Source organism: Helianthus annuus, chromosome 3 (assembly GCF_002127325.2).
Source record: "Helianthus annuus cultivar XRQ/B chromosome 3, HanXRQr2.0-SUNRISE, whole genome shotgun sequence".
NCBI classification, from domain to species: Eukaryota; Viridiplantae; Streptophyta; class Magnoliopsida; order Asterales; family Asteraceae; genus Helianthus; species Helianthus annuus.
In genome coordinates, this window is record NC_035435.2 from 157247317 (window position 1) to 157259999 (window position 12683).

Genomic DNA, 12683 nt, shown 5'->3' on the forward strand with positions numbered 1-12683 from the left:
ACACCATGAGCGGCACTTGTGTCTTACCTTAGATCTCCTGAGGGAGGAGCAACTCCACGCGAAGTCTTTCTAAGTGTGACTTCTAGATCTGGGAAGTACACTTTCTTGGTTACCTAGTCAACAAATTGGGAATTTAAGTGGGACTCGCTATAGTCGATTCTACCCGAAGTTGGACGACACCAGAAGATCCTTCAGATATGCGGCAAACTTCTTGGTCTCGCTCGGTAATATTGAAGGTTCATCGGGTGTTGTGTATTTGTCGGGATTTTCGAAGATCTCACAGTTGTAATGCGTTAACACAGCAGGGTGTTGTGTATTTGTGGAGGACAAAACAGGAGAACGTCTTTTCAGTTTTGAAACCAAACTCTACAGTACATTGAGTACTGTCCTTACCCGATGGTACAGGTAATTTAGTAGTGTACCGCGTTGTTTCGATTCAGGATCTCGATTGCGTACTGATGCAACGCGAGAAAGCGATAGCTTACGTCTCTCAGTAGTGGGGGAAGCCATGATCTTTGCTTGTGATATCTGGAGACATTACTTGTACGGTACCAAAGCGCTATTTAGACCGATCACAAGGGCCTTAAGCATATCTTTGAACAACAAGAGTTAAACATACGACGGCGTCGCTGGATGGAACTCTCGAGCGATTACGACTATGGAACCTAAACGCGTATGAGCTTGCAGCTCACCATCGACTCTAGCCTACCCGATCAGATTCGCCCTGTTCAAACCGAAGCACTGAAGGAAGATAATTTTCAAGTTGGGTCCATGCGGGGCATGGAGGAGCAACTTTTGGCAAGTCGGACGATATTCGCTACTTCATGGAACGAATATGGATCCCACTATACGGCAACCATAGGGAACTTGTGTTGGGCGAAGCACACCAGCCTTGATATTCTAGTCGTCTGGGTTTGATAGGAGATATTAGGATCTATAAATCTTGTACTGGCGATCGGGCATGAAGGCCCACATAGCAATGTATGTGAATGATGTCTGACTTGTGCGAAAGTCAAGGTGGAATATCAAAAACCTTCTGGTTTGTGTCAGCAACCGGAAACACCCATATGGAAATGAGAACAGACTGCCATGGATTTTGTCACTGGCCTACTTAAAACCCGAAACGGAGACGATATCACCTGGGTGATCGTTGATTGTCTCATGTAACCAAGACACTTTCTTGCAATCAAGGAAACTGACAAATCTTCACAGCTTGTGAATATTCCTCTGAGGGAGGCGGTTTCTAGGCATGAGGTGCCAACTTTTATTGTCTCTAATTGTGATCCACTTTTATACCCGGTTTATGGCAGGAAGCACACAAATTCTGTGGCTCACATCTAGATGTGAGCACTGCTTATCACCCTCAGACAGATGGTCAGAGTGGACGAACCATCTGGGCACTCGAAGACATGCGGCAAGCATGTGTAATTAACTTGGGTTAAGCTTGGGAAAGACATTTACCCTTGATAGATTTTTCCTTACAACAACAGTTACCAATCTAGTATTCAGGCAACTCCGTGCGAGGCATTATTTGGACGACAGTGCCGATCTCCTTGTTAGGCTGAGGTGGGTGACAACCTAATCACAGGTCCAGGACTTGTACTTGAAACCTCTGAAAAGATTGTATAGATCGAGAATCGTATGGCGGCAACGCGTGACCGCCAGGAAAGCTTATAAGCTTAAGAAACACTAGGAGTTCGCTGCAGGTGAATGTGTCATGATTGAAAGTCTCACACTGGGAGGGTGCGGTGCGCTTTGGGAAACATGGCAAGCTTAATCCGCGTTATGAAGGGCCATTCAGAATTCGGGATCGAATTGGTAAAGTGGCCTACAAGCTCGAGTTGCCTGCTGAGTTGGGTAATGTCCATGATGTCTTCCATGTCTCACAATTAAAAAAGCGTTTGTCCGATGAAACACTTGTGGTACCACTTCAGGAACTGAAAATCGACGACAAATTGCAGTTGTCGAAGAACCTATTGAAATCATGGATCGGGAAGTTAAGGTTCGCAAACACAGTCAAACTCCAATCGTGAGAGTTCGTTGAAACTCAAGACGTGGATCGGAGTTCACGTGGGAACGCGAGGATCAGATGAAGCTCAAGTATCCTCAATCATTCCCAACTGACCAATCTAAATCTGATGTAACTGGTGAATTTCGGGACGAAATTCCTTTTCAAGTTGGGGATGATGTGGTACCCGAGGAAAATCCACAGTTATCCTGATCTAACACCTTACTGCTTTGGGTTACTTGTCAAATTTCGGGACGAAATTTCTTTAAGTTGGGGATGATGTGACAACCCGAGATTTCAAGGTCTTTCCTCTACGCATCACTTGTTTCACAATCCCGTTTTAATAATTCATTTTATGTTGTATTATGTGAGCGATATTTGAATGATTAGAGTATTATACGTTTGAGTGTTACATGAAAAGTTAAGAGTTGTTTAATGTTTAGTCATAACATGTTTATGTTTGACTTGGGATTGCACAACACACTTGACGAAGAACCACACTTGACGAAGAACTACACTCGACGAAGAACTAGAGTTCTTCGTCATATGCCGCCCCTCGACGAAGGAGGATTCTTCGTCACCAGCACTCCCTGGCGAAGGAGGGTTCTTCGCCAAACAGGTCCTTCGCCAAAAAGGGCCCTCGACCCAGATGTATTCATGGCCAGAATGGGCCTGACGGTCATTTTTATCATATAACATTTCATAACCTGTAACCGCAAACACAAAAACCCTCTTATTTCCCTCTCGAAACTGACGGCAGCCCTTGTTAAAGCTCTTTCTCTCATTTGTCCTAAGATATCATCGTGTACTCACAACCGTTCGGTTAGTATGTTTACCCTTGCTACGATACGTGATTCCCGATTTCCTTCGGTTGTGATTAACTTGTTGATTAATGATTGTTATGTACAAACTGAATTGATCATGGACATGTGTGGGTATGTGCACTGATATGAATGATGATTGCGGATTAGTGTTGTTTTATGATTGTGCATGATAATAGGTTTTCAATGTTAGCGTGAGGTATGAGGTTCACCGATTGTTGATGATGTTTTGATTATGAATTGGGAGTCATACACCCGAGAGGAATTGTTGAGTGATATGTTATCCACTTGATCGAATGGTTGTTGTTAATGTAATCCATGAGTATGATTATTAAACTATTAAATGATGATTAGGGCATGTGTTTCGATGTTGTCTTTGTGGTGTTGTTAGTTTTAACGATGAACACCAATTAGGGTTGTTTTAACTTGAAAGATAACTGTTGTTTAATCCATTAATCATACCAAAAATGTGTTAACTGTTGTTGCGAAATGAAATGAGTTGTAACTGTCTGATGAGGGGCGACGATGTAACACCCATAATAATTTTTTACATTTACATAACATTAAAGTAAGCATTTTATATGAAAATGCCACTTAGCAAAAACTTTTACATCATAAGTATTTAAACATGTTTACAACATCCAAAACATCGTTAAAAGTGTTTACATAATCCACTTTTATTAAAAGAAAACTAGATCGAATGCGGAAGCTTCATTGAGAGGTGTGTTCGGTTCTTGCTCGTGGCTTGATCTTCATGCGGAAGCATATAACATTCACCTAGAATCAAAACCAACAAAAAGTTAGTTTTGATAGTTTATTTACAAGTTAATACAAGTCCCATGTATCAAACAATTAAAATAACAAGGATTTGCAGGTTTTACACCCGTCGCGTGCCGTAATCGAAACTATGCTCAAAAACGGATTCGATTAACTATGATATGCAAAATTCAGCAAAAGTGATTGGGCTCTACCGTAACTTACGGTAGCCACTGGGCAAAATTGGTCTGCCGTAAGGCAGTAGAAAACTGCCGTAACAATTTATTCGCTACCGTAAGTTACGGTGGCTAGCTTAACTTACGGTAGCTTTCAAACTTAACATCTGAATTCACAAATTAATAGGCTTCGAGCCCTTGGCTTTAAAATTCATTTTTAAAGACTTTTGACCTGTTCGAGTTTTTAAACCACAAGCTTGTTTCTAATTAACCATTAAGCATACATCAACATGTTTATCTCAAACTCTTTAATTCGGGTTTGTAAATTTTATGAATTACGCGGCTAGTACCCAATCTATGCGCATAATTCTTTTGACCTATTTCGAAGATTTAAACTTTTTAAGTTTAAATCTTTCCCCTTGGTTATGCACAGTCTACTGTATACTCATCTATAACCCACAATATGCGTACCTGGTTCGGATCAACATATTGACCCGTTTTAATACCTTGTCTCAATAATCGCTAATTCATAGCATCGCTAATTCATAGGTCGATTTATCCTGTGTGCATAAAACTTCACAAACACTTATTAGTCGTTAATTGTTAAATGGTATCAACATTACCATTTGACCCGTTTGGTCTAAACGACCAAACATTTCGCGCTTATATTTGACTAGATCACCATTTTACCCTTTTTATTCGTTTAAGCTTACTTAGAAAGTAGCCATTCAAAAACTCATTTTTATTTATGTCATCCCATGACCAAATTACCATTTCACCCATTTTTACCATTAAACATGGTTTTTCGTCTTTTGATACGTTCCGACCCGTATCTTATCGTGTCAAAATCTTATTTTGAATATAACCTGGTCGTATTTATAATCTATAAATAAATACATATCCTACGATAAAGGTGTAAGCTTTACTTACCTCGCATCCAAACTATGCCTTACTTTTCCTTATTGATTTGTTTGACCCGCTTCGTCCTCAAGCTTCCACCTAGCTCGTTTAGCGTCAAACTAACATCATCATTCACAAGGTGGTTAGATTAGTCATTAACTAATGCGACTATTCCACCTTACGTATTTTCTATGTCGAAATCATTATTCGACTTCGTCATTGGTTAATTTTAACTTTCTACTAGTTAACTACCTCTAATCATATGATACGTGAAATTAACTAAAATCTACATTATGATTAGATTCCGTATTATCACCTATCACCCCTAATTGAATCAATTAGGAAATTACGCGTTTCATTCATAGTTTCAACATATGAACATTGTGGGCATAATTTATAACATCAACAATCAAGTTTTGTATCACTGAAAATAGGCTGTTTTTGTTGACCTGTTTAACCTGTTTGCAAGTCTTCAAAAACTATAATTTTTTTATGTGGTGTGCCACTCGGAGGGTTAGACCTTGTGTTAAAATTTCAAGATCTAACTCTTTACCAAAAATTCGTAAAAATTCATTAACTAAGCTGCAATCAGATTCGTCACTTCTGACTGCAGCTTACGGAAAAATTCATTTAAAATTCCTCATTTATCCGATTGACGAAATTCCAATTGGCGATTTTTCTAATCACTTAGCACTTTCTACAGTACAAATTTGGGATCATAACTCAATTCCTAAATTGAGTTATGACATTCGTAATGGGCTACAAATTCTGCCAGAAAACGCAGCTTGAACCTTTGATACGGAAAAATTCATAAAACGCTCAATTTTCGTCGAAAAAATGCGATTCCAGTGGGGTTTTAAAGATATTTCCTGGAATTACATTTTAGACTCAAGAAACACATGATTTTATCAGGTTTTGTCCAGGTTACAGCCAATACAAATCGGCTGTAAATTCTGATCAAGAATCGTTTGAATTCAGCTTTCAGTTTAAGCTTGTTCTTGACATCATAACACTATTCTTTTGCAATCAAAACCCTAAAAACATCTCATACATGAATTTGATATCAACAAAAACTTGAGCTAAGCATGATTTCAACATATACTTGTCTAGGGTTTACTCCTAGACACTACTATGTTCCTATTCTATCCATATAACAAACATGCAACCATCAATTTCGAAGTTTCTAAGATCACCCAGAAATTCAACTAGATATTTCTCACGAAATTCACATACCTTATGACTCCTTTTGACGAGGTGATCACGATTCCATGTTCAGATTTTGATTTCAACTTGGATTGAGCCTTCAATTTGTGGGTTTAGTGAATTTTAGGGTTTTGAGGATGAGGGAGGTCGCCCTCTCCTGTTCTTGATCGACCAGACATCCAAATGGGGGTGTTTGGTTTTGTTTTTAATTAAAACTAATAATATAAGTTTCAATTTTAACAACATAGGCCCCTCCACTTTTGTTAATCATATAGTTTGGTTATTTTAGCCATATTTGTTCTATTATGTCAAGACGCCAACTAACTAGGTTAACATTCCTAGTTACTTGGTGGGTCTAGGGAGTTATAACCCGTTTTTATTTTAAGTCCCGTTAACTCGGGCTCTTATAGACTCAATTTCCTTAAAACTTTGATTCGTTTGTATTTAATATTAGGATTTCTTATTTAAATCCAATTATTTACCGGGTTATTTTTACTACTAACGGCACTTTACCCGTCCTTTAGTATTAACGGAGTATGATCACCAAACCCGTTTTTGGGGTGTTACAAGTCTACCCCCCTTAGAGAGGTTTCGTCCTCGAAACCTTTTTTTACATAATTCATTGAGTTTAAACTAAATGTATTTGACCCGAGAAATCTTTTAAACATTACTTACACTTTTAACCAATTGTTATTACTACCAGATAAGTATGGTAACATATTTTTGGTCACTAATTGTCTATGTATCTCATAAGACATAGTGCAACTTGAAATAACGTAATCTCTTTATTTCCACTAGTTTAGTTAACTTAGCGATATCCATCGCTTTCGTATACTATCGAATTCTTTATGAATCCGTTACTTTGACCCGTTTAAGGTCTTTAGTGAAATCTTTCACTTTTAGCAACAAATTCTTTTGTTTTCAAATTTATTTATTAGGTTCAATTATACCAAATCTACCGCTTACGAGCAAACCAAATTTCTTGATTTGAATTGCTGACCTTAACCGGTCTCATTAACTAGACTTATTAGTCCAGTTACTTTTTACCGCTCGCTTGGTTATAATGTGATTCTACTTCACATTGCCTTTCTTGCCCGTAATCGTGTCACATCATATTTAATTTATATCAACCTTTCATTTTTTTCGAAAATATCTCTTTTCGAATATATCGTCTTGCGCCTATCAGTGTCAAGACTTGTATCCTTTATACTTACTATTTAAATTCCTATTAGAATTTATATTTGTAAGAACGTTATTTCTTATCAAAATTGAAGTTTTAGTTTTAGTATCTTCTTTTTAACTTTTGTTAATTATCCATACCGGGATATCGACAGTCCAAAATTCATTCTTCTACAGTCTTTGTTTTATGCGGGGATCCTCAATTTATTCCCTCGCTTTGTCTAATTAACCCGTAGGTTTTATCACTTTGCCTTATAGGCTATTTTATTAGACTTTCACCTCTTTAAGGCGGGGTCCTTATAATCTGTTTCTTTCTAGTCATGACCCGTGGGTTGTTTTAGTCTCGTAGACCTTTCCATTATTTATAACCCCAAAGGTTAGGTTGATCCCGTAGATCATTCCTTACTCATGTCATTCTTAAAATACATATTTGGTGTCAAGGCATCCTGTTTTTTGTTTAAAATCATTTATTTTCGCCTTGGTATTTTATTTGACCTTGACCTTAGTCTAAGGCTACATTCGTTTCTTTTCGAACAAATTTTTCCGACTTTATGACTTCTCACGTCGCTTATGCGTCGGTTTATTTTATGCTCACCATTTTCCAGTTTACATACATTCATATTTGATTATGTCCCATTACCGGGCTCATTGTTCTTTTGTTTTTAACGCTACCACTATTCTGCTTGCGTTTACTCATATCGTCCGGCATAATATTATATTCGACCCGTTCAACTTTAAAATAGTTGAACATATTTATTCAAAATTTCTTGCACGAAATTTATGGTCATAATTCATAATCCAAGTCCTTTGAATTTTAAACCCGCGTTCACGTTTCTTGGTTTACGCATGTGTTTAATTCTTACCCATTAACCGGTTTTTTTACCGAAGTCGTTATTATTGCAACCCTCCAAGTATGCATTAAGACCTCGCTTCATTTTTTTTTTTTTGACTTTGTCCTTAAGTTTGACGTTTTACAAAACGACCCGTAAAGGGACATATTTGTATTTTCCGGGTTCGAGTGTAAGTACACTCCCTCCCAATACTTGTCTAAATCACTTTACATGTTTGCGTTTTCCGGGTTCGAGTGTAAGTACACTCCCTCCCAATACATGTCTAAATCACTTTACATGTTTGCGTTTTCCGGGTTCGAGTGTAAGTACACTCCCTCCCAATACATGTCTAAATCATTTTACATGTTTACGTTTTCTGGGTTCGAGTGTAAGTACACTCCCTCCCAATTCATGTCTAAATCATTTTACATGTTTACGTTTTCTGGGTTCGAGTGTAAGTACACTCCCTCCCAATTCATGTCTAAATCATTTTACATGTTTACGTTTTCTGGGTTCGAGTGTAAGTACACTCCCTCTCAATTCATGTCTAAATCATTTTACATGTTTCTTTGTCCCTTCACTCGGGCTCATTATCCTAATGTAATACGCTTCCGTCACTTGGCTGTGCGTTTACATTATTATCAAATATTTTGCTTATCTGATTCATTTGGGTACTTTTTAATTTGTCCCACTCACCCCGTCCTTACTACATCGGGTGTAAGTGTGTCCATCATAATAAGTTCATGGTATCATGTGTTCACTACCTACTTGGCCAGAGTAGGCGATCAACACATGACATACATGGCCCTTTTATAACTTTCACATCACGCCCCATGTAAGTAACACTTCTATTTATTTCTCTTGGAAACAATATCCCGGATAGATTTTTCTATCCGGGTTTTTCCAAGTTTTTAATCTACATATGCAACTTTCAATATCTACATATTTGTTGCATATTACTATTTGTGCAATTAAATTTAAAATGTGCACCTGGTAATGCTTGCCCTAACGGGCTTCTCTTGCCATTAGCCTTGTTCGCGATCGCTACGTGATTTAGGTCATTGGTGAGTATGTTCTACTTGTCGTACTTTGGACCGTTCCCCCGTCAAGTCCGCAATTTGTTAGACTCCCGCTATCTTTAGATGCGAGTGTCCTTCAACTAAAACATTTACAAGAGTTAATAATATCAACTTCAATAATCGCCCGTATTATAATACAAGGCTTTTTCTACTATATGCGTCAACGCGCGTATTTTCATCAACTATATCAATCATTTTAATTAGGGTAACGTGTATTACACGATAACCCTATGTGTTGTTTACAACACTTAAATACGCTAAACCATTAACATACTTGTACCTACCGGATTTGCGATCAAGCCTCAAACCGAACACTTTATTCTTTTAACCTTGGGCTCTGATTACCAACTTGTAACACCCATAATAATTTTTTACATTTACATAACATTAAAGTAAGCATTTTATATGAAAATGCCACTTAGCAAAAACTTTTACATCATAAGTATTTAAACATGTTTACAACATCCAAAACATCGTTAAAAGTGTTTACATAATCCACTTTTATTAAAAGAAAACTAGATCGAATGCGGAAGCTTCATTGAGAGGTGTGTTCGGTTCTTGCTCGTGGCTTGATCTTCATGCGGAAGCATATAACATTCACCTAGAATCAAAACCAACAAAAAGTTAGTTTTGATAGTTTATTTACAAGTTAATACAAGTCCCATGTATCAAACAATTAAAATAACAAGGATTTGCAGGTTTTACACCCGTCGCGTGCCGTAATCGAAACTATGCTCAAAAACGGATTCGATTAACTATGATATGCAAAATTCAGCAAAAGTGATTGGGCTCTACCGTAACTTACGGTAGCCACTGGGCAAAATTGGTCTGCCGTAAGGCAGTAGAAAACTGCCGTAACAATTTATTCGCTACCGTAAGTTACGGTGGCTAGCTTAACTTACGGTAGCTTTCAAACTTAACATCTGAATTCACAAATTAATAGGCTTTGAGCCCTTGGCTTTAAAATTCATTTTTAAAGACTTTTGACCTGTTCGAGTTTTTAAACCACAAGCTTGTTTCTAATTAACCATTAAGCATACATCAACATGTTTATCTCAAACTCTTTAATTCGGGTTTGTAAATTTTATGAATTACGCGGCTAGTACCCAATCTATGCGCATAATTCTTTTGACCTATTTCGAAGATTTAAACTTTTTAAGTTTAAATCTTTCCCCTTGGTTATGCACAGTCTACTGTATACTCATCTATAACCCACAATATGCGTACCTGGTTCGGATCAACATATTGACCCGTTTTAATACCTTGTCTCAATAATCGCTAATTCATAGCATCGCTAATTCATAGGTCGATTTATCCTGTGTGCATAAAACTCCACAAACACTTATTAGTCGTTAATTGTTAAATGGTATCAACATTACCATTTGACCCGTTTGGTCTAAACGACCAAACATTTCGCGCTTATATTTGACTAGATCACCATTTTACCCTTTTTATTCGTTTAAGCTTACTTAGAAAGTAGCCATTCAAAAACTCATTTTTATTTATGTCATCCCATTACCAAATTACCATTTCACCCATTTTTACCATTAAACATGGTTTTTCGTCTTTTGATACGTTCCGACCCGTATCTTATCGTGTCAAAATCTTATTTTGAATATAACCTGGTCGTATTTATAATCTATAAATAAATACATATCCTACGATAAAGGTGTAAGCTTTACTTACCTCGCATCCAAACTATGCCTTACTTTTCCTTATTGATTTGTTTGACCCGCTTCGTCCTCAAGCTTCCACCTAGCTCGTTTAGCGTCAAACTAACATCATCATTCACAAGGTGGTTAGATTAGTCATTAACTAATGCGACTATTCCACCTTACGTATTTTCTATGTCGAAATCATTATTCGACTTCGTCATTGGTTAATTTTAACTTTCTACTAGTTAACTACCTCTAATCATATGATACGTGAAATTAACTAAAATCTACATTATGATTAGATTCCGTATTATCACCTATCACCCCTAATTGAATCAATTAGGAAATTACGCGTTTCATTCATAGTTTCAACATATGAACATTGTGGGCATAATTTATAACATCAACAATCAAGTTTTGTATCACTGAAAATAGGCTGTTTTTGTTGACCTGTTTAACCTGTTTGCAAGTCTTCAAAAACTATAATTTTTTTATGTGGTGTGCCACTCGGAGGGTTAGACCTTGTGTTAAAATTTCAAGATCTAACTCTTTACCAAAAATTCGTAAAAATTCATTAACTAAGCTGCAATCAGATTCGTCACTTCTGACTGCAGCTTACGGAAAAATTCATTTAAAATTCCTCATTTATCCGATTGACGAAATTCCAATTGGCGATTTTTCTAATCACTTAGCACTTTCTACAGTACAAATTTGGGATCATAACTCAATTCCTAAATTGAGTTATGACATTCGTAATGGGCTGCAAATTCTGCCAGAAAACGCAGCTTGAACCTTTGATACGGAAAAATTCATAAAACGCTCAATTTTCGTCGAAAAAATGCGATTCCAGTGGGGTTTTAAAGATATTTCCTGGAATTACATTTTAGACTCAAGAAACACATGATTTTATCAGGTTTTGTCCAGGTTACAGCCAATACAAATCGGCTGTAAATTTTGATCAAGAATCGTTTGAATTCAGCTTTCAGTTTAAGCTTGTTCTTGACATCATAACACTATTCTTTTGCAATCAAAACCCTAAAAACATCTCATACATGAATTTGATATCAACAAAAACTTGAGCTAAGCATGATTTCAACATATACTTGTCTAGGGTTTACTCCTAGACACTACTATGTTCCTATTCTATCCATATAACAAACATGCAACCATCAATTTCGAAGTTTCTAAGATCACCCAGAAATTCAACTAGATATTTCTCACGAAATTCACATACCTTATGACTCCTTTTGACGAGGTGATCACGATTCCATGTTCAGATTTTGATTTCAACTTGGATTGAGCCTTCAATTTGTGGGTTTAGTGAATTTTAGGGTTTTGAGGATGAGGGAGGTCGCCCTCTCCTGTTCTTGATCGACCAGACATCCAAATGGGGGTGTTTGGTTTTGTTTTTAATTAAAACTAATAATATAAGTTTCAATTTTAACAACATAGGCCCCTCCACTTTTGTTAATCATATAGTTTGGTTATTTTAGCCATATTTGTTCTATTATGTCAAGACGCCAACTAACTAGGTTAACATTCCTAGTTACTTGGTGGGTCTAGGGAGTTATAACCCGTTTTTATTTTAAGTCCCGTTAACTCGGGCTCTTATAGACTCAATTTCCTTAAAACTTTGATTCGTTTGTATTTAATATTAGGATTTCTTATTTAAATCCAATTATTTACCGGGTTATTTTTACTACTAACGGCACTTTACCCGTCCTTTAGTATTAACGGAGTATGATTACCAAACCCGTTTTTGGGGTGTTACAGACGAAGACCTCCCCCACGAAGAATCTAGTTCGACGAAGAATTAGGTCCTTCGTCGGCTGATTCGTGACGAACCTCCATGGTTCTTCGCCGTACTCATCCACGACGAAGATTAGTCCTTCGCCAATATGATCCTTCATCGCAACACTCTTAGACGAAGAATGATTCTTCATTAATATGGTTCTTCGCCATGAGAACACCCCACGAAGAATAGATTCTTCATGGAGATGCTGCATGTGTGTAAACAAACAGAACAGTTTATGATGTTTATGATGATGGACATTTGTGCTTATAAGATCTATCTGT

At 37.1% G+C, this 12683-nt stretch overlaps 2 long non-coding RNA genes across 2 annotated transcripts; both read right to left on the reverse strand.

Annotated features, from left to right (window-relative positions):
* Window positions 1–3384: 3384 nt before the first annotated feature.
* On the reverse strand, window positions 3385–6149 carry LOC110930257. The gene is made up of 3 exons (XR_004888705.1): window positions 5895–6149; window positions 4233–4780; window positions 3385–3606 (listed from the first exon to the last, which is right to left on the reverse strand). It is a non-coding gene; the product is annotated as an uncharacterized LOC110930257 (long non-coding RNA).
* A 3182-nt stretch (window positions 6150–9331) lies between these two features.
* LOC110930256 lies at window positions 9332–12096 on the reverse strand. The gene is made up of 3 exons (XR_002587726.2): window positions 11842–12096; window positions 10180–10727; window positions 9332–9553 (listed from the first exon to the last, which is right to left on the reverse strand). It is a non-coding gene; the product is annotated as an uncharacterized LOC110930256 (long non-coding RNA).
* Between the last annotated feature and the right edge of the window lie 587 nt (window positions 12097–12683).